At 36.1% G+C, this 26,957-nt stretch overlaps 1 long non-coding RNA gene across 6 annotated transcripts in view; it reads right to left on the bottom strand.

Annotated features, from left to right (window-relative positions):
* Positions 1–21,967, bottom strand: part of LOC110400948 — a 112,724-nt gene extending 90,757 nt beyond the window's left edge. For all 6 annotated transcript variants that reach the window (XR_002440171.1, XR_002440166.1, XR_002440167.1 and 3 more), the window contains exons 1-2: positions 20,924–21,967; positions 18,008–18,129 (exon numbers count right to left, since the gene is read on the bottom strand). This is a non-coding gene — a long non-coding RNA (uncharacterized LOC110400948). The remainder of the gene's footprint in view (positions 1–18,007; positions 18,130–20,923) is intronic.

Raw genomic sequence — 26,957 nt, 5'->3', positions numbered from 1 at the left:
ACCTATAAAATTGCTAGCAAGGATTCATACCTGACGTCAGCTCTCAAGAATCAAAGATCACATTATGGAAAACTAGGTCAGTCTAGATCTATGATAGAAATGCACTGAGATAACATGTTTTTGTAGCCTTAAAGTCAAACAATAATGTTCATTTAATACATATTTTGTATTGTAAAATATAACTACGTAAGAGCTCTAAGTATATTTTTCAAAAGGTCAAGCCACAAATAGATTCTGACAATAAATAGGCAAGAGTATGGGAATTAAGTTAAGGTAGCTAAGAGATTACCAACTTTTATGAGCAAAAAAACCAATATCATTAACATATTCCGCCAAGAAGGTTTCTGAAAAATCTCTTCATCTTTAGTAACGTTTTTTTTCAATTCTATGATTTCTCGGGTTGCAATGAGTCATGTCATGTAACTGAAGGTGTCACATCCAACTTCACTATGATGAGAAACAACATAACAAAAAGTGACAAGATTCAACATGACAAGTAAAAATGAAATGCTACAGTGGTAAACACCAGTTTTCAGCAATTTGGTATGCCATGTTTTTTAGAAAGGACAACCCAACATATATAATGATCACAGCAACATACAGAATTACTTCATTTTCCATGTTTCTTTTTTTCAGATACTCCAGCGGTGATTATCTTTTGATATTCAGTTGAAAGATAAATTTTTATCTCAATTAACATTGGTATACTCACAAAAATTAACCATCAATGTGAGTCTACAGCAAAAAATGTTTATTGTAATATTTACAGCAAAACTGGGAAAATGAGTTTAACATATAATTATAACATATAATAATAATTGCATTTTATTTTATGGATTAGGAGAATTGCTTAGAAGAGTTTCACTTGCTTATTTGGTGACAAAGGCATATAATTTTGTAATCGCTTCAGGTAATAGCTATTATTTGGGAAATGTAAGAAGATTCCAAGTGCTAGCCAAATTACTGAAAGATAAAACCAGAAAACCAAATATTTTTGAGTTCAGTAGTATGCAGAGAATGCAACTAGAAATTTTGAATTCATATGGGAACTTACAGAGCAAAAACATTAGGCAACGGAGACAGAGGAAGGAAAAAAAGTGGACAAAATGGGCAGGACCAACAACTGTCTGGGAAGTAAGTTGTTTATTCTCACCATGAAAAAATTTATTTTGGAAAATATTTTTTTTTTGTTTAAATCTATTTTTTGTTATTGTTGTATTTTACAGCATAAAATGTTTAATATTTAGGTTACATAATAGGGAACACTACTATGCTTATGTGCCATGCTGTGAAATAGTGCAGCTGAAGAAAATATATACAAGGATGCTCCAAAAGTAATGCCTCCTATTTTATTATGTTGGCCCACAACATCAGACGTGAATGTTGGTAGTATGGAAACTACATCAACCACCTCACTAGGAGGCCTGTTCCAGTGTTTGACTACCCGTGTGGTAAAGTAAAAATTTTTCCTAACGTTCAGTCTGAACCTCCCCTGGCCTCATTTGTGCCATTCCGGTGCATTCTGTCTTCAGTCACCAGAAGCAGAGCCCAGCATTTCCCCATCCTCAGAAAGCTGTAGAGATCAGTGAGGTCACCTCTCAGCCTCCTTTTCTCCAGACTAGACAACCCAAGTGTCATGTAGGCCCTGTCAACCAGTTTTCTCTTAGCAGATCACTAAACGCTTCACCAGTATATCAAGTTTGCATTAGAGCAGAGTTATACAAGCCATAGAGCTAGTAACTGGGCCACAGCGCCTAACTGACAGAGAAATTCTGTAATCAACAGTCTAGTATGAACTTGAACATTCTCTTCTGGAGAAAAGGAGGCCCAGAGGAGACCTTATTGCTCTCTACAACTACCTGAAAGGAGGTTGTGGTGAGGTGGGGGTCAGCGTCTTCTCCTGGATAACTAGTGATAGGACTAGAGGGAATGGTCTCAAGTTGTGCCAGAGGGGGGTTCAAGTTGGATATTAAGAAAAATGTCTTCTCCAGAAGAGTGGTCAGGTGCTGGAATGGGCTGCTCAGGGATGTGGGGGAGTCACCATCCCTGGAGGTGTTCAAGAAATATTTAAATGTACTAAAGGACATGATTTAGTGGGGAAATATTGGTTGAAGGCGGATGGTTGGACTAGATCATCTTGAAGGTTTTTTCCAACCTCAGTGATTCAGTGATTCTGTGATTCTATTAGTAAAGTGAGAAGGTAATTCCTTTTGTGGGTGGTGTTTAAAGTTCTGGCATTGCACATTTTGTCTGGAAAGAAAACAAATGCAGACTAGAAGTCTTTCAGACTTAGCCACAAAGAAAAGCTTGTGTAGTTACCAAACACTATCTCTTCCTGTGATTATGCATTCAGGGATGTGGAACCTCTCTTAGGCTTATTGGAGGTGAAACATGTTAGAAATATCAACAACAGCTCTTTTACTTTCATAATCACATTCTTTCAACAATTAGGCTATCACATTGGCAGGCAACAGTATAACTGTTATTGTCTTACGACAATACACTGAAATGTTACATCACCAAGCCAAAGTTATCCAGGTTTTTTTTCTTTCAGTTTGAATGCATGTATGCATAATAGGCATATCCTAGACTGAAAATTAGACTTAATTCTACCAGCCTGTGAGTAATGTTTAGGTCTAAAGAATATGTTCCATTTAGGTGACATCATTATCAAGAACTGCTTAGCACCTACCTCAGAATTGCTATGGCAATAGCTCCTATCAGCTATAGCTTTCTGCCTCTGCTTTCTCATATTCATTGCCAGGATTGCCTCTGCTGGCATGCTGCAATGGTGTTGTTACTTTTGAAACTGAGTTTAGAGCAAGAGCTTAGATCAGAGCATTTATCTAGCTTCCTTCTTGAGAAGAGGTCTACCATGTGCTGTCATTTTCTGCTAACTTGTTAGAGGTTTCCCAGAGAATTATGGTATGTTCCTCTATCTAGCCATAATTTCCCTGAACTGCCAAAAAGTATTTGGCAGTTCCCCAGAAATATGCTTCCACAAGTTCTGCTGAGATGCTCACAGCAGATTTGTCTATCTAGAGCAAAATATCAGGACATGAACTGACGTTGCACAGCTAATGTGAAAACCTTGTGCAACTGGCTCTTAAAGATGAAAGTATACCAGTGTTAAAAGCTGTGCAACAGAAGTCCAAGATAGCTAAACTTTTATGTTAGGCTTATTTGTGAATATTTTCCAACTTTCTTAAAGTTGTGCTGCCATTTAGGAAAGAATAAAAAATTCAATGTCTCTGAAAGAGTATGGAGATAGGAATGTGGTTCTCTGTCCCAGTAATACACTCCTATGGGGAGAATGACTCCTGGATTCTGGCACCTACAGTGAGCCCTCCACATGTTCTATGGATCTGTCATCAATTAAAATGTGTGGAGGAAAGGGTAGTTAGCAGATTATTTAAATTAATTTTTAAATGTGAACTGAAGTTTCTTATCAGTGTATTCACTGTGAAAATACTAAGTTCAGTATCAGGTGCTAAATGAATAATAAAGTTCAAAAATTATACACATTTTAAAATAGATTTCCACTTAAAGTTTATCCAGGCATTTGTTACTGTCATGGAACTTTAAATTATTTGTACACCACAGAAATACAAGCTAAGAAATGGTCAGTTCTTTAATGGAATTTCTTAGAGTTTTAGAATATTCTTAACAGGTCTTTAAAAAGGGTGAAAAATTAAGTATTTTCAATAAGTTTAAAAGGATACTTCACAGAAGTGGTGATTTATCATAATATTCTTCTGTCTTGCCCTTTCTTTTTAAAAGAATGCAAAACAAGGTAAATACTTAGTAGGGAGGTATGTAAGTATTTATTACCAAGTAATGCAGTATTGCATCAAAATTGCTTATTGCTTCTATTTTGTTGGTCCAAGTAGTGAAAAATAGTCAATGATCAATAGAATTTCTGGGCTTAATCCAGCTATATGAAATTCAGAAAGCATGCAGTAGCAGGGTTTCTCAGCCAAGTCTGCTCTAAGGAAAAATTCTGTGCAAACAGAATACAGTAGTGTATCTCTACACATAAATTAATTTAAATATTTGGCAATGATAAATCAGAATTCCTCATCAAAATTTTCTCAGCAATATTTATATACGTAAAATTATTTAGAAGAAGGAATACTTAGTTTTCAATGTGAGTATTAGCTTGGTGTTGAAGTAAAATAAAACATGAAAATGCCTATCTCGGATTGCCTTAAAAGTATTAAAATAAAACTCTCTTAGATAACTGAACAGAATGCAAGCGAACATTTTTAATTGTGTAAACAATTTTGAACCCTTTACTTATCCTTCAGTAATAAATTTGAAAAAAGAAGATATATTGTAATATTCGTTACAGGTTAGAACTCCCTCTTTTCTCTTTGTAGGTTGATTTTGAAATGCATGTTTATAGGCACACTGTGATGCTAAAAGGGAAACCAGTATTAATGACTGGAATTCAATAATCAGTAGTTAAAGCAGCAATTATAATGTATGAGATACTTGTGTTATTTCTAGTTCCTTGAGTTCTTCTAGATAAATACACCTAGTATGTCTTACATTCTTGGGCAATGTTTAGAAAAAGCTGAATCTTATACAGAATGGTGAAAACAGGGATTCTTTTTCATTTTACAACCAACAGTGACACAAATGCTTTTAAAATAAAATTTAATATACAAAGTTCTTCACTGATTCCCTTCTGACTTCTCTCTAAGTGGAAAGTTGTTTTAACTCACCAAGTATGAATAACTAGACACTAGGCAGTTATGGGCTAAAGCTTTATGACATATTGTACTGATATTTTTCAAATGCTTTTTCTTTCTTCCTTTTTTTCTTTTTTTGCAGTCTTTGCAGTCTGAACACATTCATACATTTCTTGGGTAACTTGTGACTGATTTGTGGGTGGGGAGGAAGTCAGAAAGTTCCAAGTGGTAATTCTGACTTAAAAGAGTTACAGAAACATATCTGTCTCTTTTGCCCTTTAAACTGTAAAAAATAATATACATTTTATAGTAAGTGTTAATTTTTATTGAATATTTGTCAGATCAAAACTGTAGGACCAATTTTCATATATTTAAAAATAAAGAATATAAATCTAATTTTGTCCTAATAACTGCAATCCTTCTGCATTTTCTATTTCAATTGGACTGCCTAAACAATTTTTTATGATTATGTAAAACTTGAACTTTTCTTTTTGAGTCATGCTCATCATTTTTAATCACTCACTCTAGCTCATACAAAAAAAGGAACAGCCTGCTACTTGTATGAGTCAGAATCTAAACAGAGCTATTTAAAAATCACTTGGAAGATATGCTATTAGCTAATTAGCATAATTCAGTTGAAGAGAAGATACACAATCTAACATGTTTCACTGAATCAATTCATAAACAAAAACTGTAATTAGGTACCATTTCCTATGCATTACTATTTTCCTTGAGATTGTATAATATGGTCAGGTCAACCTAAGAAGGCTGCCAATAAGATTTCTGATCTGAAATGGTATGCTGCATTTGGGGTACCACATTTATTTTTCACATATTACATTCCAATATTGTCTACTTAAAACATTTGCACAAAGTCTTCATAACTTTGTTAAGTACTGGGATGTATGAGAGAAGATACATTATTCAAGCTTATTTCCTGAGTTAAAATCTGAAATAATAAAACTGAGCCTCCCAGAACAATCTGATTTTCCCAGACTGGTAATGAAAAAAAAAAACTAAATAGGAAAATCAACTTATATTTTATGACATTTTAATTAAACACTAGAATCGTTCTCCAAAACAGACTAACTGCAACTATTTGCTCAGCACTAGATCCTATATTCAGTAACAGCAGGTAACACATCTGACTGATTTCAGAAATTGACATTCATATATTCAGTGGAGATTGCAAAATATTTCATATTTCCCTTTCTCTAGAATTCCTAATGTCAATAGTAAAGCAGCTATGCCTGAAAGTTGAATCCTATGAATCCTTTCATGGCATTTATGGAGTATCTCTACATCATAATTACAGTAAGTTTTCTAGACTTTTGGAGAAGAAGGATAAAATCTTCTGGTGATCATCTAATATTTTCTGATCTTAGACAAAGAAACAGCCCAGATACCATAATAGAAAATAAGAAATTACACTATAAATACAAAATCTTTCAGGATTTTGAATGGAAATTTTACAGCAATATGCAAACATGATACCATCTGCAATCAGACCAAATACCACATTTATTTCCAAGACAAAGGACAAATTTATATTTAAACAAATCTCAAGGGGACACTGATGCATCATTAATACTTAGTATGATACTGCTGAGGCAATGTTCAACTTTAGATTACAAAAGCATCAGAAATATTGAATGTTTGTCTTCTGTAAAGCAGAAACCACTATTTGTCAAGAAAATGGAAAGCAATTACCTGTTACGGGGCATTCCTGGATATTAAACTGCTCTAAACATGTTATCTTGTGTAACTGTGGCTTACGAAGACAGCAAATAATTAGTTTTCTACCAGAATTATTAAGTATTTCAGATGGCAAGTATCTGAATTTTCTTATCTTGTGCATTGTGTTCAGTGACAATGCTGCAGATGGTCTTGTAACCTCGCAGATAAACTTCTGAGATCTTACACTGATTCTTCAGATTCCTTCCAACGTTGCACACTATTGTTGGTTTTTTTTATGAGTGCGTTGTATTTCCCAGATGAAAAGCATCATCCTGCATCAGGTTGACTGCAGTAAAACTCAAATTGGAGAGGAGAGCCACAAATGTAAAAAGTAAAATTGACCAGAAATGTGCGTAATCTATCAGGAATATATTCTGTACTCATAGCAGTTCATTTCTAGATATGTACTTAAATAATATATCTTTGAGGAATTATGACCTCACTTGATTCAGCATATTCATGTTGGAGAAAGAGGTTAATCAGTTCCAAAATGACCCTCAAAATCTTATTCTGCTTTTTCCACTCCCTGGATAATTTTAATGTGCTTTCTAGAGAAAATGCAAAGTATATCTTGAGGAGTTTTATAGTATCTAATCACAGAACTCTCATAGAAAATGTATTAGGACTTCCAAATCATATGCAAATTTACTGTTATCCAAAAAGCCATCTTCCTCCAAGTGAAAATCTGGTAATATCGCTATGTAAATCACCTCATTAATAACATACCAGTTAATACATTCCTCAAATTATAAACAAACGGTCCGTACTAAAATCTTTGATACTTCAGAGGCTCAGCTTGGACATACTATCAGTCTTATGTCTACTATGAAACACAGCAGTGAACATATTTTAGCTTTTGTCTGCCATCCTAGCACCACAATGCAGCATTTTTATAGCCCCCTTTTAAAAAAGAGATTTTAAACAATCAGGAAGCCTATGCTGGATAGAAAACATATCTGTCATGTTTTCTTAAAACTTGGATTCCCTCATCAATTTCTATAAAAATTCCAAATATCACTGCTTTTTTCCTTTAGGTCCTCAGGTAAAAGCTCATTTGTTTTGAAGATTTTTATGATATCCCAGAAATCTAAAGTACAGTCTTCAAGTGAGAGAGAACAATGTAAGAATATATATGGAAGAAACCCTGAACTGCTGTCAGATATCCTGGAAAATCATTAAAATAATTAAATCTCTCTTTGAAGGAGATTAAGCCTAATATATATATATATTTAAATACTCCTGTTAGCAGTCACCAGAGCTCCCATGTTCTAATTCCTATGATTAGATCTACACTGTACCTAAGAATTAAATGTAAAACTTGACAATACATCAGAATTACTGCAATAAACACTCCCTAAAAAAGAAGCATTAAAATCCTTGAATTCTGTACTTGAACTTTTTTACTTCATCAAATGCTTAAAATTCCTACTGGATGATAAGTGAATATACCAGTATATTCCATAAGGGAATCATTCAGACAACCAAAGGAGATGCTGATGGGGGAACATTTCTTAGAAAAGTTACATGCCTTCTATTGTGTCTTGTATTTGAAAAGAAAAAATTATATAAAAAATCATGGGCTCAAAAAGGCAAAAGTAGAGTCCTACAACTGAAGAGAAATAACTGCATGTGTCAGCACAGGTTAGGGGGCTGCTCTGCTGAAAAGGAGCTTTCCAGAGAAGCACTTGAGGGCCAATGGTATCCTGGATTGCAGTAGGCAGGAGACTGCCAACAGGCTGGGGGAGGAGAACCTCTTCTCTACTCTGTGAGGCCACATTTGGAGTTCTCTGTCCAGTTCTGGGCTCTCTAGTTCAAGAAAGACAAGGAACTTCTGGAGAGAGTCCAGCAGAGAGCTACAAAGATGGTTAGGGGCCTGGAGCATCTCCCTTATGAGAAAATGCTGAGACCTGGGATGGTTCAGCCAGGAGAAGACTTAGGGGGGAATCTCAACAAAGTTTATAAATATCTAAATGGCAGGTGTCGAATGGATGGGGGCAGGCTCCTTTTGGTGTGCAGTGACAGAACAAGGGGCAACAGGCACAAATTGGAGCACTGGAAGTTCCATCTGAGGAAAAAACTTCTCTACTTTGAGTGTGACAGAGTACTGGAACAGGCAACACAGAGAGGCTGTGGAGTTTCCTTCTCTGGAAGATATTCTAAACCCGCCTGGATGCTTTCCTGTGTAACCTTCTTCAGGGAACCTGCTTTAGTAGGGGAGTTGGACTAAATGATCTCCAGCGGTCTCTTCCAATCCCTACAATTCTGTGATTCTGGTCAATTCTGTGATTCTTGTACTGGTTCCAGTACAATCTAGACCTGGGGCTGTGGGACTATTTCAGAAAAAGGATAATTTTCTGTGTGATGTTCTATCAGATCTTATGTTCACTGGAGTACAGAATTAATACTTTTATATCAAAGTGTGGCTGTATTTGAACTAGGAAACACCAAGAAATTTTCATTCTTCTGTTTTCTTTGTTAATGCTTGAAAATTCATTAAATATGACCTAAATTGATGTCTGGGTCAAGTTACTTTGCACAGAAGTTCTCTAGCTGTATATGGTTAAAGCATTTTCAAAGCTGACTTTGAAGCTATCAAATCTCAGCTGACTATGACTCTGAATATGTCCCTTTTCCAGGTTACACATTTCATTAAACATTTCATTTTTATTTAGAACAGGAAACTGGGGACAACTATAGCAATAAAAGGAATTAATGGAAGTTTTGACTAAAAATATCTATAACCTGGGAGAGATACAGCCATTTTGAAAATAAGGCAAGCATAAGACCTGACAAGATAATGGGGACAGATGATTCTCATCACCTACGCATCAGGAGAAAGGGATGGTGAGGTTGATAATAATACTGAAGCATGTTTTGCAGCATGTTCGCTTTCCAAGTTTGTAAAATCTTCATCATAGAAATAGCAGAGTACTTAATTTATGAGTGGGAAAGAAAGACAGGAGGATGACAATGCTACAAACTAACAACTGAAGTCAAGCTGCCCTTTGTTGGTCAGAAGTAGCATTAAGTAACTAACTGGTTAGGAGTTTGTTTCTTTAGCCTGCATCTATCCTGTGTAGTAGGTGATTATTAAATTGACAGATTATTTTGAAAGGCTGAGAAGGAGAAGCAGAAAGCAACAAAAACTTGGAAATCTCTTGGAAGACATTTGTTAGGAGATTATTGTGCAGAGACTCTTTCAGGAAGGAAGTCACACTTCAGGAAAAGTGGTTTATTTAGCTTGTATTTTAACTCAACTGCCACCTAACTCAAAAAATGCAGATTCTATTGTCTGCCTGCCTACAAACCCTCCTTGTAATGTAATCTAGTACATTAATGCTTCCATCAAGAACTGGGAACTGCTTATTCAGTTAAGTAACATGAGGGTTCCCAGTCTGTCATCCAGGATTTTAAGGTGGAAAAGCCTTCCTATGTTCCTTTGCCAGTACTGCCAAGAAACCAACTCATATATGCTAATCCACACCTAAGCAAGGTGTGTAGGTTACTGGCAGAAGTTTGTATACTCTTTCCTCAATTATTCAAGAATAGGCAGCATGTCTTCATTTCATTTATGGCAGCTTCTTAACGGGTAATGCCTTGACACTCCCAACCTGCACTGTTAGTGGTAAGAATGAAGTACAAAGGATCTTCTATTTTATTTCACTTTGTTGGAGGAGCACTGAACCCTGACAGTTCTGAGATGTTGTTAGTTCATCCCTGTGGCTGCAGATCAGTAGTTTTTGGGACTGTACTCAATATTTTGGAATGAACATTCCCACCTCACCCCTTGTAATTTCTCAGGGTAAACTGTGCATCACAAGAGGTAATGATGGACTTTAATTATCTGAGAGTATTTGGGATGAAAAAAGCCAAAATAAAGTATTACTAAATAAGTAAAGACACTGGCAAATAGTAAAGTATCAAAATACTGTTTCATACATCTGAAACAAGAAACACTGCAGGAAATTCTCCTAACATGGAAAACTATAAAGATCATCTCTTAAGCTTAGGTGAGACCTTGGTGGCAATGATTATATATACACTAGAAAACACACCTTAGTTCTCTTTCTGCAATAACACACATCCATTTCATTTCCTTTTTTCTCATATTTTTTTCATATCCAGAGTTTGTTTTTGGATATTTTTTTCCAAATTCAACGTTGTTGTTGGTTTTTTTTTTTGCATTTTTGCAAAATATATCTCCAGTTTTCTACGGATTCTAGATAAAGTCAGTAACACTGGATATATTACATTATGAATTTCAATGCTTTGACAAGAAGATGAAATCAGGGTCAAATAGTTACATTTAAATTCACATACATACACACACATTAATAATATTTAGTTACATATATAAACATATTCATAAATACACATTGAATCTAAACATGGAAGTGCAATGTAAGCAATGTAAGCAATAGACCAAAATTCCTCACAATAATGTAAAAAAGAGGGTGAAAAAAATGAGCACAACCTAAAAAAACCCTGCTACTTTAATTATTATATAAGATATAAATTGGGTTTTAGATTATACTCTACACATTGACGCATGATAGTCTGAACCTAAAGTTTGTAAGATTTAATTTTCTGTTGCTATTAATGAATATTATAACAGCAGCTGCCCCCTGTGGTTTGGTATAAAAAGCAGTGCATATACCTAGCACAACATTTGCAGACTTCCTCAGTTTTGTGTTTTTAATGTGATGAAAAATTGTACAAGTAACAAAGGACAAATGTCATGGTAACTAAAACATTTCCTATACATGTATTTTAGAGGGAAGCTAAATCAAAGGTCTTCAAAGAATTACTAGGGTTCTTTCTAGGAGGTTATTGACAAATATGTAGTTTGTCTTCTGAGTTTGTGCCTCTTTCACAGATTGGTGTATTTGTGATCCCACAGGCAGGAATAAGTGTCTGTAATTCATTTCTCCTTGTTAACTAGTGTGCTTTTGTGTGTAGGATGATTGACAGCAAACTCGGCTTAGTCCCAACGGATGAGCTTGTTAGCAAAACCCTAGCATCCTATCTCTAATAAAGCATATCAGCAGTACATTTTGTCCTATCTATTAGCCTCTCTGTTTCTTTTTTGTGAAAAGCTGAGTGTCCCTTTGAAGCAATGACAAATAAACCCCTGAACTGAAGTGCTAGGCTGCCTTATGGACAGCTGGATAGTAAATGTCACACCGTGTATAGAATGCCTATTATCAGAGTGAGCCATTTGTTCCATTCCTTTCAGTATCTTAATGTAATACAAAATTGCTAAATCAAGCCCCATGTCTGTGACAGAACATAATTAATGAGAAAGCAGGAGCCAATTCAACACTCTTTATTGGGACCTAATTGGCTCAGGCAACAGAGTTGTCACTCAACAAGAGACTTCCTTTAAAGCAATTTTGTTCTTGGTTGTATTACAGAGCCTATTAAATTGTCCCCTCCTTGATCACACAAAGAAGTATCTGCATGCAATAATTAGCTTTTCCAAGGGGATTTTTTTTTAACTCTTTCAATAATAGCACATTTTCAAGCTCTGCTGGAGGAAATAGACAGCAAAGGGAGATGTGCAGCCTCTGGACTGAGTAAGTGTAATACATGCATTTTGGGAAAGCCTATAAGGAGAATATCAAAGCTACAGCTAGTGCATAATATACTGGCCTGACTTCAGGGAAGGCTGGAGGTCAAGCTGGGCATCTAATATTTGCACTCTGCAAATTGTTCAGTTAAAGGAGCAAGCAAAATGTAGAGGTATGGACTGTTTAACTAAGTGCTTCTCTCTTGACATAATATCGAAGGTCATCACAAAGAATGAGAGATCCTATTTCCTATTGCCAGTATCTGGAACCTCTGATACCAAGATTAGCAGCAGTATGTTTTGGATAGGAATCAAAACCTAGGAATCTTATTTCATTTATATGTCCAACAGAGTTTCATGGACTGTATTTTTATTAATCAGAAGATTATTGCAGAATAAACTCTGAAAAAAATGAGGAAGAATTTTTTTTTCTGTCCAAAGAATACATTTTATGTTTTGGAGAAAAGTAGTACTGAAATAATGCATGAGCAAGATGGAAGTCCAGAATCTGCTTCTATGGCCTCTACCACCAGGTAAAAGAAAGTTATTCAAAACCAAAATATATCGCTTGTCTTCCTGAAGGGTGGTGATTTAGTCACCATCATGAAGATTCAGATGTGTTCACGCATGCCTGTAGCATACATGAACTTACTTTTCCAGCAGATTTAAGCTCCAGCTAATAAGCCTCATAAGAACTTATCTGACAGCTAGGCAATAAAAGTGAGAGGTTCATGAAGCAGTTGGATATATTTATAAGACTTACCATAAGTAATCTTTACATATTCTGTTCTGTTTAGAATTAAAAACAGTATCGTAATGGAGTACTTGGCCAATGTTTCTCTCAGAAAAGTGACAAATTACTGTCTCTGTTACCATTTTATGATGTTTATATAAGATTCCCAACTCAAAATACCTGTTGAAAATAGTTTCAGAAATACAACGAAGATAGAAAACTACATTTTATTTATTTTTTTAAATAAAGAGATGTTTAACACTGCTTTATTAGTCACTACTTTCTGATAACACTAAGTGAAAGAAATCAATGCACTAAGATAGTTCTGAAAGTAATGCCTCCTATTTATTTCCATGGAAACCACAGAATCATAGAATCATAGAATTAGCTAGGTTGGAAAAGACCTACAAGATCATCCAGTCCAACCATCCACCTACCACCAATAACCCCACTAAACCATGTCTCTCAACGCTATATCTAAACGTTTCTTGAACACCTCCAGGGACGGTGACTCAACTACCTCCCTGGGCAGCCCATTCCAGTGCCTATTCCAGTGCCAAAGGATACAAGGAGCTCAATACCACTATTTGATAGAGCCAATTCTCTCTATTAGTGTTTTGTAGCCCACACTAGTGGCTGTCACCACTGCAGAAATGCATCACCCACTGCCTCACTGTGTTCACATCCACTGCTTGTCTCGATAAATATTCAGCAAGCATCAAAGAACGTCAGTGGGTGCCAATGCTTCTGCATGGGGGAATTCAATGACACAGTTTTACTTCAGACTTCTTGGTGGGAAGGTTCAACCTCTACTGCCATACCACTAACATCACCTTTGACATTGTGGGCCAGCATAATAAAACAGGAGGCATTACTTTTAGAGCAGCTCTCGTAATTTCTTTCCCCTAATGAAAATTCCAGGGATTTCAAAGGGAATGGTGAAAGCACAATATGAGAACGCAGTGTTTTTATTTTTTCAAAGAAAAACATTTTTAATGGGTCTTCGCATATGTTATATCTGTGGTTTTTTTAGGTAATTGTGATGAACATATTTTGATTTGCACATTTGACATAGCTGTTCCCATGGTACAAGTTCATTGACATCAGCTTTAATATGCACGCAAAATTTAGCATTTCTATCATCCATCCCTGGATGACTGAAGACCAAGCCAGAACAGAATACATAAATATTTTACACATCCAATTTTTTTCAGATTTAATAGGACAGTATTCTAAATGGAAATGTAAATCAACAATGTCCTTCCCTGAGTCATTCATGAACACTGCAAAAGCATATATTCTCAACACAGTCTTATTAGCTTATTCTAGTAACAAATGATAATGATTACAAAAACTGCCATCACCTAATTTTAATTAATCATTTGCAATCAATATTCTATAACTAAAACTGTGTTATGATTAATTTTATAGTCTAGAATAGTAAACAATGCTGAAGAACTTTAGAGTATACAATGTACACATCTACTGAGGAGGTTTTTGATGAATGAAATCAGAATATTAACAAAGTAAGCATTTAAGCTGAAATATTACGCAGCAAAGAAATATTAAGTGGAAAAATATCCACGGAAAAGATATTTTAAGAGTATATTTAACACAGCACTTGATTTAAATGTTTTATCAGATAAACCAGTTCTCTGATACTTAGTGCTCATCCAAGAAGTACTATAACTCCTAAATTGCCAAGCTTCTGTAGTTTTGGCCATCATAACTGTGTAATAAGAGTTAGATGCCATGCTGTTGGAATCTAACACAAGACCAAACGGCTGTTTCTAATGTATCAGAAAGCCTTGGACTTCATATATTGGTAACAGCCATCTGACAACACATAGCCAGAAGTTATATATCTCCATACTTGAAAAGTCACTGTCATTGATGACATAAAAGTGGGGCCTAATCAAGAACAAAATACAACATTTGGTTGTATGTTGCAAATAGAACTAGAACGTGTGATTACATGACTACTGGCTATTAATACTGAAGTAACTTTTAAGAATGACAATATGTATTAGTAATGGATTACGTCTCTATTTAATCTACAGGGATAAATTATTGCATCTGCATTAGCACACAGTGGCTAGCAATAATACAGGAATTAGATGTCAGCCTTTATGTATTTTACAAACAAAGTTATTATGGTGTACAAGGAATGTCATTTAGTTCTGTAAGGTTTTTCTTACATACGCAAGGACATTTCAACAAACGTCTTGGTAATGGCCAGTTTATGCAATGGACTGGTCCCTTGCTTTGAAAGTCAAAGAATGGTTACTGTTAGTAAAACTGGAAACAATAGCCTGAGTTAGGACAGAGAAACTTGTTATTTTCTCTGTCTAATATAATACTGTAATACCCCAAAATTTTATTTCACAAAAATGATGACAAATTCTTTAGCACTTTTTTTTGACAGTTTTATGAAAACGTTATCTTTTTCATGTGAATACTGACTGCTTTCTTCATCTTCTATACAAATGTAACAATGTGCCCTAGAAGCTTTGTCCCCAGTGGTATACTTCTACACAGGTCATTATATAGCAGAAACAAAAATATTGAATACTCTAACGAGTCTTGGATTTCAGACACAAACACTGAGGGAGTCTGCAACCTCTGAATCTGTCATACAACCAGACTTTTCTTCAGCACAAAGTATGATTAAAAGTAATAACACATGTCATACCACTGTGGCAATGCCAACACAGAGGATGCGTTTCTACAGAACAGATGGTACTTGCAATGCTAAGAAGTCTATTCTCTTCATTTTACCTCATTGTTACTTGGCTTCTGTGCCTTCTCACACACGTCACACATTTGAAAGTGTGCACAATGTCCTCTTTCAAAAGAGCTTGAGCATATGAACTCATATAAACAAGATCAGAATGCAGATTAATTTATCTAGAGTACAATTCAAACTAGGGTTAAAAACAAAAGATATCTCAGCAGAAAAATCCCATAGCTATTATTTTAGAAACTAAGGTATTTATCATTTTGAAAAGCTGGGAAAAGTAGTTTCATATAAAATTTACAGAGATCAGTTCACCTGCTATTTATAGATACTACCGTGAAATGCAGCAGTTTCAAGAAGTGCCGAGTAAACTTTGTGATAATTAAAGACCAAACCAAATGAAGAATAATTTAAAAAACAAAAGAAGTGTGATGTAGGCAAAATTGCAGGTGATCTCTAACCAAAAATGAATCTCTGGTAAAAAAAATCATGGGACGCCCAATGACTTAAAGTTTTTTTAAATTTAATTCAGAAGTTGTCATTCAGAAGTTGTATTTCAGTAAGACACAAAAGGAAGAAGCTACATCTATAGAGAACCAGAGGAAAGAGTACCATACGCTGTACAATCAACACAATATACTGAAGATCTTGATTTTTTTTGCAGATCTATAAATAAATTCAAGTTTATGCAGATTCAGCAGATCATAGACTGAAGAAGAAAGGCTTCAATGTGTGCAGAAGCAGGAAAATTCTCACTGTTACTCTTCTGCACTATAACTTAGGCGGTCCAGATCCATCTCTAACAGAGACTGTTCTGAACGTTTATTTCTCAACTGCACAAGAGGTGAGGTTATGCTCATAAACATTTTACTCTCAGCTACTGTATCAAGGAAAAGAGAGACTTAAACTACTCCACTGAGCAAGCAGGAATGATCTACTGTGAACATACCAAAATTAGTCTACTAAGGAAAGATAATAAAATCTGGTTTCTTTCTTTATCAAGATGAGGATGAATAATGGCACTGCAAGCCAGATTACACATGCCTTTGGCAGCCTGAAAATGACATATAAAGAATTGGCCAAAATTAACTGCCGCGGCCTATCCATCCGTGCGTTATCTGAAAAATTCTGACAGCCTGCTCAGTCCTCTACTATAGCTTCCTATGGGGTCCCCTATACTGAGAGACATACTATATTCAGAATGAATAGACTTGGAAAAATGCTAGCATACATAGCACTTACATTTTAATGTCATCTGCAACATTCTCTGTAAATTTTTCTGCAATCAGTCTTATCGGCAATCAGCCTAGTATCATAAGACCTGTTATAATAAATTGGTCAGCCTGTTACATCTGCCTATCTTGGTTGCTAGACAGAGGAGATTATTAATTGCATGGCATGTGCAATGGTTTTCACAATAGATGGTACAGCGTAGTGATTCACAAATTATAGAAATAGTTTCCTCCATCTTTATTTCTGCTTATTAACTCTGTTTTTTCTCAGATTCTTATTCTCAGGAAGAGAATTATGCCCGAAATTGATTTAGAACAGAGAGTGAATGGAAAATAAACTACTATGCTCTTTCTTATGCACTCAGTTAAGGGATCTTGACAGTTCTGAATTTCACTGCCCTAGACAAGTGATGCTGACAGAAAAATGTAGCAATTTGTGTGAATATTTCAGATAAGAATAAATTTTCCTTCTTAATCAATGATTAATTGTTCAAAAGTAGAGAACTCAAGGCCTTGGAATCACTCAAACTTTTTATTAAAGCTTCATAAATCTTTCAGACTGCAGTCTCAATGCTGAAACTGCATATTACAAACGATGATCTAAATGGAAGGCAATTAGTTATGTCCACTCTCCACTGTCTTTCCTAGTGCGACATTTTAAACTGACTCTGCTGTGACCTGTTGGTAAGTATTGGTTTGGCGGAACAAGAAAATGATTAGGAGGAATATGATTGAAACTCCTTCAAAAGCTAAGATAGGCCTTCCCTATGGGTTAAATTCTTCACACAGCTCATCAATGAAGAGAGCAAAATGTCCTAAGCACTTTACTTCTTTCAGACCCTAGGGTACACATTTCACTTTGCGTAGCAATTCTATGTGAAATGGATTTTAATGTCTCAGCAGAGTTTCAAAAATAACTATGTAAACAGCTAATCCCCAGACAACACATAAGGTTTTACTTTGGGGAGAGAATTATTGTGATAAACCTGGCAGTCACTTGTTTTTAAAGATACATGTAACAAGCTGTTACTACTTCTTTTCTGAATAAGAAACAGGAAAAAAATGATACTTCCCCCAAACAGAAATCTGCTTGGAAACAGAAGAATAAGGAGTTTGTTTGGTGCTAGTAAGTGGGTGTGAGTGTATCTGTGTACAAACCACCCAGGAAATGACAGACAAATTTGGAGAAAAACAGTCAAAATGCTAAAGAGAGATAAAGTGGCCTTGACAAAAAAGAAAGAATGAAAAGGCCTCTGAGCAGAGGAATTCTGAGAAAAGATTGAAAAAGGCAAGAATATAAATTACCTCCAGTTCCTTGATTCCTGCTGTGTTCATTCCAATATGGTTTTCAAGTCTCTTTCTAAACTGATGACCTCTATCAAATATGTTGGTTGCTCTCAAAGTAATGCTTTCCAATTCCTCAGAAACTACAATAGATACAAAGAGCTCAATAACACTGTTTGATAGAGCCAGTTCTCAGTTATAGAATGCTATTTTGCAACATAGTCACCACCATTAGCTGTGCATTTTCAACAGCCTTGAACAAGAGCCTGCATGCTGCACTCATAAAAGTCTGTAACAACAGATGAGGCACACTGTCACTGTCACCACTGCTGGAAGGCACCACCCACTGCCTCACTGTGTTCACATCCACTGTTCCATCTCCAGAAATGTTCATTCAGTAAGCATCAATGAATGCCAGTGGGTGCCAATGCTTCTGCATGGAGGAATTCAATGACACAGCTTTACTTCAGACACACTTCTATGTCAGATGCCATTTTGTCAGACTGCCCCTCTGCTGCCATCTGTTGCATGGCAACAAAATGTAATGGAATATTGGTGGGAAGGTTCATCCTCTACTGCCACACCACCAACATCCACCTCCGATTATGGGCCAGCATAATAAAACAGGAGGCATTACTTTTAGAGCATCCCTCATAATTTCTTTCCCCTAATGATAATGGTTCAAAACCTCCTGACTGCTTAGGAAATAAAATAAAAAAGAGGTAACTGATACTAGATTTTGCCCTGTTATTCCAGAAAGCCCTTACATGAATCTGTATAGTGGAAACGCCTTGGGGACCAGAGCCGCAGGTGGGCCTAATCTCATGTCCTTAAGTAGTTAAGATAGGAATTTGTGTGATAAGACTCTCATAATTTCGAGTTCCACTATATATTTGTTCATGCAGATTTAATATTCCAAAATTCCAGGCTAGGCTGTGTGGATTTAGAAGCCATTATAAGAGTTGCAAAGGATTGTGTTAGAATATGGCATTACCTATAGTTTCTGATCATTTACGAGAAAAACCTCTGATGGCTTATTTTCATTAAAAAAAAAAAAACTATTTAGTTTCAGATGCCTTACAATTTATATTATTTTCTTCATTCTCAAGTAAAGAGGAAGCCTAAGAAAAAATAAATTCCTTTGTAAAAAAAAAAGTAAAAATCTTCAGTTACATAGATCATTTGCTTTATATAGAAATGTGGCGCACTCACAGCCCTCCTTCTATATATAGATATGCACTCTATTATTTTAAGTGCAAGACCACCTGAACTTACTGAGAGGGCACATTTTTACATTACATTTAATTTCTTTCAATAAACAATACTTTTTGACTAAAGTAGACTGGATCTACCGTGCTACTATAAATGAAATATAGGAAATAACTAGTAGCTTGACTATTTTAGATTTATCTGATGCAGTTAAATAGTTTATATGCCATGGAAATAACAGCAACGCTGAATCATATGTTTTTACTTGAGTGCATCTATCAACCTCCAGTCTTACTGTCTATCTTGACTGTAGTAGAAAGAAAACTGTGTTCAACATTTTGCAAAATTCAGGCATTTCACTAAATTTTATTTAAATTATCTTTGAAGACTGGATATTCCTAAACTCAAGGGACTTCAGTAGTGGAGAAAAACTTAAAAATTTAGTCTAGGATTTGATACTGCTGTAACAACGTATTTTAGGAATGCTTCCATCAAGAATCCTAATGGCTGCTTACTAGAGAGGGATTAGGAGATATCTATAGTTTAGATAAAAAATAATTTAAGTAGTACTGCACTGAATCTAATGTAGATATGATGACAATATTATCAAAATTAAATATATGTAGTCTTACATACAATTAACTATTTTTTAGTAACATACTTCTCAGAAACAAAGTTAAGCCACTGCAAATTTTATTCAATTAGCAGCAGTCAATATAATTCTTTTTTTTCTACCCTAGCATTCATGATAACTGGAATGGAAACCTTCATGTTTCTTGATTCTGCAAAAGTATCAGTATCAACACACATGGCTGTGAGGTGATTAAAAAATATATTACTGTTTGCTCAGGCAGAAGAACTTATGTAAAAGAGAGATTCATATTTTGATTATTTTGATGATATTGGATGGGCTATTGTCACGGTTTTATGATTTCTGTTATTGGTATTCCATGTCACAACATCATGTAGTGCACTGGGAGTTAGTTAATGCTTCAGTTCTGTGGATTGCCAGTATTTCTGGGTACCTTTCTCAGAAGAGAAGAACTACGTATCTCAGAAGAGAAGAACTACGTATCTCAGAAGAGAAGAACTACGTATCCCAGAAGACTTCACTGCTGTTTCCATTTTCCATTTAGAAGGAAAAACAAAATTGCTCACGAGTCACGAGATTTCCCCCCCTTTTTTTTTACTGCTCTTCTCTGCAGTGTGTGCTCCCTAGCTGTCTGCCTCCAGCATTAGAGTAAGGCCTTCGGTTTTGGATACTCTCCCTCTCATTTTATTTGATTTACTGTCTTCGATTCCAATTGTATTATATTGTGTTATCTCACATTCTGTTACCATATTTAGTAAATTAGTTTTCTCCCTTAGCTCACTGTCACTGTTTTGTTTTTAGGCCTTGTCACGGCGTTATCTATGGATCTGTGTCCGTGACGGGGATAACAGGCCCACAGGCCCGGAAAAGAGAGAAATGAGGGAAAAAAAAGCGTCAGCGGTTTAGGGGCCGGCCCAGCCCGGTCCCCTGACTAATGCGGCAGGGGACATGGGGACCCGCGGACCCACGCCCGGGGGAAAAAGGAAAAGGGGGAAGGGTAGGGGAATCGTAGACGGGCCTAAAACAAAACAGCGGCAACAATCTGAGGAGGAACGTTAATTTACTAAATATTATATCGAAATTGAGGCCAACGACTCAAAACGAAGTGAGAGAGAGTTCAAAGCTGAGATTCTTACTCTGTAAGCTGCAGGGGAACCACGTGCTTCGCCGCCGCAAAACAAAGAGAAGAAACTCCCGGTCTGCCAGGCGGCTTCACTAGCCCTCTCCAGGCACAAAGACCTCTGGGGAATGCCGCTCCTCCCCTCCCCCTCCGAGAACCAAGCACCAAAAAACGGCAGTCCACAGAACCAGAACGTTAACTCTTTAACTGCCAGTGCTTTATGTGATGTTATGATGTGGAATACCAACAACAACAAAAAATCACAGAACTATGACCGGCCTATCTCCCTACCTTTTCTCTACCCCCCTTTCACATTCCCTGGGGCATGGGTCTGAGTCCCTCTGCCCCATTAATCTCAGAACTGGGCCTAATCGGCCCAGAAACCATTGACAGCTATTCTTAAATTTCCTAATATAAATCAGGCTATGACAAATATTTCTATAGTTTTGACATGCAGCCATGCAAACACCTATTATTTACAAAGACGTTAGAAATAAGGACTTCAGGAAATTAACAAGGAAAATAAAGTATATCCATACTAAACTGATGCTTAAGAAACCCACAAAGCAACTTACTTAAATTTTTTCATTCATTTCCACAAACTCTGTTGCTATCGAATACTGTGTCTCTCATTTTATATTGGACATTCCTCTAACAAACCACACTTTGTTTTCATCTTCAGTCTAAGTTGATTTAAGAAATTTACATATCTCACTGATATGTAAAATTATTACAAAGATATGCTTATAAATCATACTTAGGGACCCTGATCTCAGCAAATATGCTGATGATTCAAAGCTGGGGGTAGTGGCTGTCACACTGAAAGGCTGTGCTGTCATTCAACAAGACCTGGACAAACTGGAGATTTGGAACCTGATGAGGTTTAACAAGAGCAAGTGTAGAGTCTTGCACCTGGGGAGGAATAACAGCATGCACGTGTGGTAAGGGCTGACTTACTGGAAAGGAGCTCTGTGGAGAAGAACCCGAGTGTTCTGGTGGACAGTAGGTTGGCCATGAGCCAGCAGTGTGCCCTTGTAGGCAAGAAGGCCAATGGTATCCTGAGGTGCATTAAAAAAAACTTGGCCAGCAGGTCAAGGGAGGTGATCCTCCCTCTCTACTCTGCCCTGGTGAGGCCACATTTAGAATACTGTTTCCAGTTCTGGGCTCCTCAGTTCAAAAAAGACAGGAATCTCCTAGAAGGAGTCCAGCAGAGGGTCACAAAGATGTTAAAGGGCCTGGAGCACCTCTCTTATGAGGAAACACTGAACAACATGGGTCTGTTCAGACCGAGGAAAAGAAGACTGAGGGGGTATCAGATTAATGTTTAGAAATATCTAAATCAATGTAGGAGGCAAATGAATGAGGCCAGGCTCTTCTTGGTGATATGTAGCAATAGGACAAGGAATAATGGCCTAAAACTAGAACATAGAAAATTCCATGCAAACATGTGGATGATCTTCTTTATTGTAAAGGTGACAGAGCACTGGAACAGGTTGCCCAGAGTGGTTGTGGATTCTCCTTCTACAGGGATATTCAAGATTCGTCTGGATGCCTAACTGTATGACCTACTGTAGGGTACCTGTTTTAGCATGGAGGTTGGACTCAATGATTTCTTGGGGTCCCTTCCAACTCCTGCAATTCTGTGAGTCTGTGACAGCAAACACCACAGTCCAAATGTCTATCATTATGGCATTACAGTATTTGCCATTCCAAGCTGAATCAAGGCCCCTGTGCTTCTACATTTAAAATACCTGTTTTGATATCCTGCAGCATCTCTCCACAATCACTTTATAGAAAAAAACAGAGTAGTTTAAAATCACATTGTGCCACTACTGTCAATGAGGTTAATTGTCATTGGTTTCAATTTAAAAAAAGTTAGTGATAGACTCTGAGTCCTTTCTGTATCATCAGTAGAGTAAAACTGAAGAGATTGAAGGATACATGAACATAAAATTCAGCAAGAAATGGGAACTACTCTGAGATATACTGCAATGTTAGAATCTAAAATATCCTATTATACTACAGGTAGAATCATATGAAACTGTCAGTTTATGTCTATTGTCAAAACTTAGAATCAAATGAAAATAACTCCTATTAGAGTCTAAAAGAGGAATAGAGTATAATATGTTTCAGATCATAATTTCTAAGTTAGTAAAATTATAAAAAAGCAATTTGAAATTCATGTTTAGGAGAAAAGAAGGGAAAAGTAGGTTCTTGCTACCAAAATATTCCTTAATATAAAACTATGAACAAATCTATGAACAAGATGAATGTAGAACAAGTCCAATACATGAACAAACTTAGACATCCAAAACACCACTGTAAATTTGGTCTAAATAGTTCACAGTCCAATCCAAGGTGAAGACAAATTAGAATTTTTCTGGTTTCAAACTTGAAACTCAACTGTGTTTTCACTTGTATTTTCCATAAACGCTTGTAAAGTACCTGTAAGTTTTAGAGGAGGAAAGACAAAGTGTGACTTGGGTCTTTATACTGTCTAAAAAAAATAAGTTTACTAAAAACTCTGTTCAGATATCAGCAAGATCACACTTATTGTTCTAAGGACATGGTTTTAAAATTACTAAAATGTATATCACCAATTCAAAAGAATAAAGGTGAAAATTGCTATCTTAGGTTTTTGGTGGTAATCTCAGTAATCCTCATTACATTTCTCCCCCAGGCTGACATTCCACAACTCCTTCTCCTTCTCCTCCTTCTCCTTCTCCTCCTCCTCCTCCTCCTCAAAAAAAAAGAAAAAAAAAAAGAAAGAAGAAAGGATAAAGAACAAGCATTTTGCATTCAGTCGGTCAGAAATTCTGTAGCATTTGAAAATTAACAGTACAACTCATCCTGAACAGTGGTAATTGAGAGTTACAGAAATACAGCTTCAGATTCTGTTAACCAAAAATAGAGAGTGTCTGAGTATACTAAAGCTTGAGATTGCACATATTTTATATACGCCAAGACATGGAAAAAAGTATTAAAGGACATCTGGTCACCAAAATGATTCCAGTTGTACCTATTAGGAAGGCACAATTCAAAAAAAGGCATCTTAGGAGAGAAGGTACCTTCAGAGAGAAAAGACTATGCATGATTAAGAATTCAAAGTGGTTGAGAAACTGAAACCAAAATCTAATACAATTAGAGAAAAGCTTAAGTTGTCACGTTATGTTGAAGGATATTACTACAATAGGACTTTAAGCAGGTTGGACTGAGAGGCCAGTTTCCAAATGCCTGGCCTTCTGGAGCAATGCTAAGAAATGATATTTTCTAGAAAAAAAAACAGTCTTATACTGAACAATAAGTTTTCCAGAAGGTCATGCCTGAATACGTAGCAATAAATGAGATTTTGCAAGGATGTAGCAGGCAGTAATTCCAAAATGAGTAACTTTCTGAAAAAATAATAGTAGTTCTTTCTCCTGAAGAGTATCAGAGTTAAGGAATACAATAGGGCTCAGATAAGTATGCCAGTTCAGTAACTTTTACGATTCACTGGACCAAGGGATGCAATTAGGCTTTAGTAATGCCCTTGCTTCTAATTCCAGACCACAGAATATCTATCAAGATATTTTCATCTTCTGTTATCTGCACTGCTACCAAAACATTTTCAGCAAATAAAAGAATTTAATTTAGTCTTCATGACTGGAATTAACATGGTTATTGTTAGGGACACATGAAAAATGAAGGTTATGGTAGAAGACTCCAACATTATTATACTGAAGGAGGACAGGAGACAATGATATAAGTACCAGCTTTTCACTTTTTAAACTAAATTCTAACTCTTTTTAAGGTGAAAATGATCTCATTCTAATTTCCAACTGTTCTTATCACAAAACCATTACTCAGCTGGCATGACATCTTGTTGACAAACCTAAGATTGACTAACAGGGATAGCATAACTAGCACTGAGATGTATTGGTGTGATTGAGGGATCTTGCCTGTAACTGGCTTGAAACAGTGCTTTTCTTCAGTTTAATATCACAAAATTTTGTAATTAACTAACCTAAGGAAATCCCATGAATCTTTGTATTAGTGCAACTGAACTGAAATGAATAAAAATTTCCAATCAGCTGTTAATAACTGCCAGACTTGAATATCATTGTTAATGAAGTTTTCTCGGATTGTTTTGGGAAGGAGACAGCATGTCATCAAACTTCTTGGTAAGGATAGTTTAAAAGCTAAGCTAAATGGAAGCCTTGTTCTGTGGAAGTAATACATAATACTGTCATTATAAAAGCTTCATGTTTGGCAGAACAATCATTTTCCCCCTTGATCGTTCATTCTGGGATTTGTAAGACCCTGCAATTTTCAGATAGCAATGGCACAAGATCAAGGTTATTACTATTTTTTTTTAATATAGCACTTTTTAACAAAAGGAGAGAAGGATAGAAACAGCCAGGCAGCAGTTGCACATGTGGCATTCATGTTTTGTAATAATTTCAGTCTGAATCCTGCCAATATCACTTCATCTCAAGCCACTTGCTGGGACGCTGAGCACATCCATCCTCTCCTGTAGGCTTTATTTCTACCCAACAAAGAGACTATGCTTGGCTCCAGAGACTGTTAGTCTTCAGTTTTATGGGCACAAAAACAACTCAAAATCTAGTGTGAATAGTGAATAGGAAAAACAAAACCCTGAGCAGTCAGTAGCAGGCACAGCATCATGGAGAGCCTCTCCATTAGTAAAGAGCAGCCTTGTAAAAATAATTCTTGGCAGAAACAAAATTTGCAGCACATTTGATAAAGGAAATTTTCTAGAAAGATTTCAGGATTTTTCATAGTTTATTCCAAGATTTTTTGACTAATCTCCAATCTTTTTTAAACATGTACTGTACTCCCAGGTATCATTTACATCTTAAAAAATTCCATCAGCAGTCTACCTGCAGCTTTGGTAGTATAGTAATTACTGTCATTAAACATTAAGAAAACCCAACATATTATTGTCAAATAGGAAGGGACACTGCTTCAGGTTAAAAGAGCTACCGTTCTTAAAAATGCCAGTATATGTAAAAAAAATACAGATTTGTAAAAGTGTGACAAAAATATGACCAAATGCGGTTACTACAAAGAGTACAAAAATAAAATATTTTGAAAGACATTTTAAATATATTTTTTACTTTATATTTTGAGTAAGATAGAGTTCATGCATAACACTGCTGTGACTGGTATTGCTGTTGAAACTATTATTGGGGTTGCAAGAACTGTTGTGACAGAACATACAGGGTTTCATGTACATAGGACATTGAAGCATTTAGCTGTATACTGAGGACATCACATTTCCTTTTCCCTGAGGTCATGTGTAATTTGAGGGTTATTTCCACACTCTCCTAAAGACAGTTCTCTTAATTCTTAATGCACATAAGGAACAGCACATGATATGACTGCTTCAGAAAAGAAGTACCACTGAGGGTCTTAATGGCCCTGACTAGCTCCACCTAGGACCTCCACCCATAACCTTTGCCCATGCACTCCATTTAAACTTGGGCCTGGGCCAGGGCCTGCTCAGGTATCACTGTGCTATGTCAGCTTACCCTCTGTTTCTGTCCTGCCTTGGTCTTGTGGGACTTGATGTAGGCTGGTGAGGCACCTGCCTCAAGGACAGCAGCCCTTGCTCTTCCTTGATAGCCTCTGTAATGGTTATACCTTAGGTAAATCTATGGAGACAGAACACCCAATTTTCCTCATTGGATACTTAAACTCTTTGTGTCATAGCTTTTATTGTATTACCAGTAAAAGATTGAAAATAATACAGTGACACTTGGGGTGAGAAAGAAAATTATTCCATGAAGAGCCTGTGATGAAAGAGACAGAGAAATATACAACATAAGGCTCTATCTCTAGAAAATGGAGAGCAAAGAAACCTTGTTTTTTTGATCAGAATGATAAGAAATGCAGCTTTAGCAGTTTTGAGATTCTTTAGTTTTTAGATGCCTCCACTTGTTCTCCCAATAAGTATGATGAGTTGGAACAGCTGGTAGATCTTCCCAAAAACAAAAACCTCATTTGTCTGATGTGAAACTTTTATTAAAGTTCTCAAGAAAGATTTCTCT

The sequence above is a fragment of the Numida meleagris genome, chromosome 6 (assembly GCF_002078875.1).
Source record: "Numida meleagris isolate 19003 breed g44 Domestic line chromosome 6, NumMel1.0, whole genome shotgun sequence".
Taxonomy (NCBI): Eukaryota; Metazoa; Chordata; class Aves; order Galliformes; family Numididae; genus Numida; species Numida meleagris.
The sequence above is the reverse complement of the archived record's forward strand: the minus strand, read 5'-3'. Positions and strand labels throughout refer to the sequence as shown.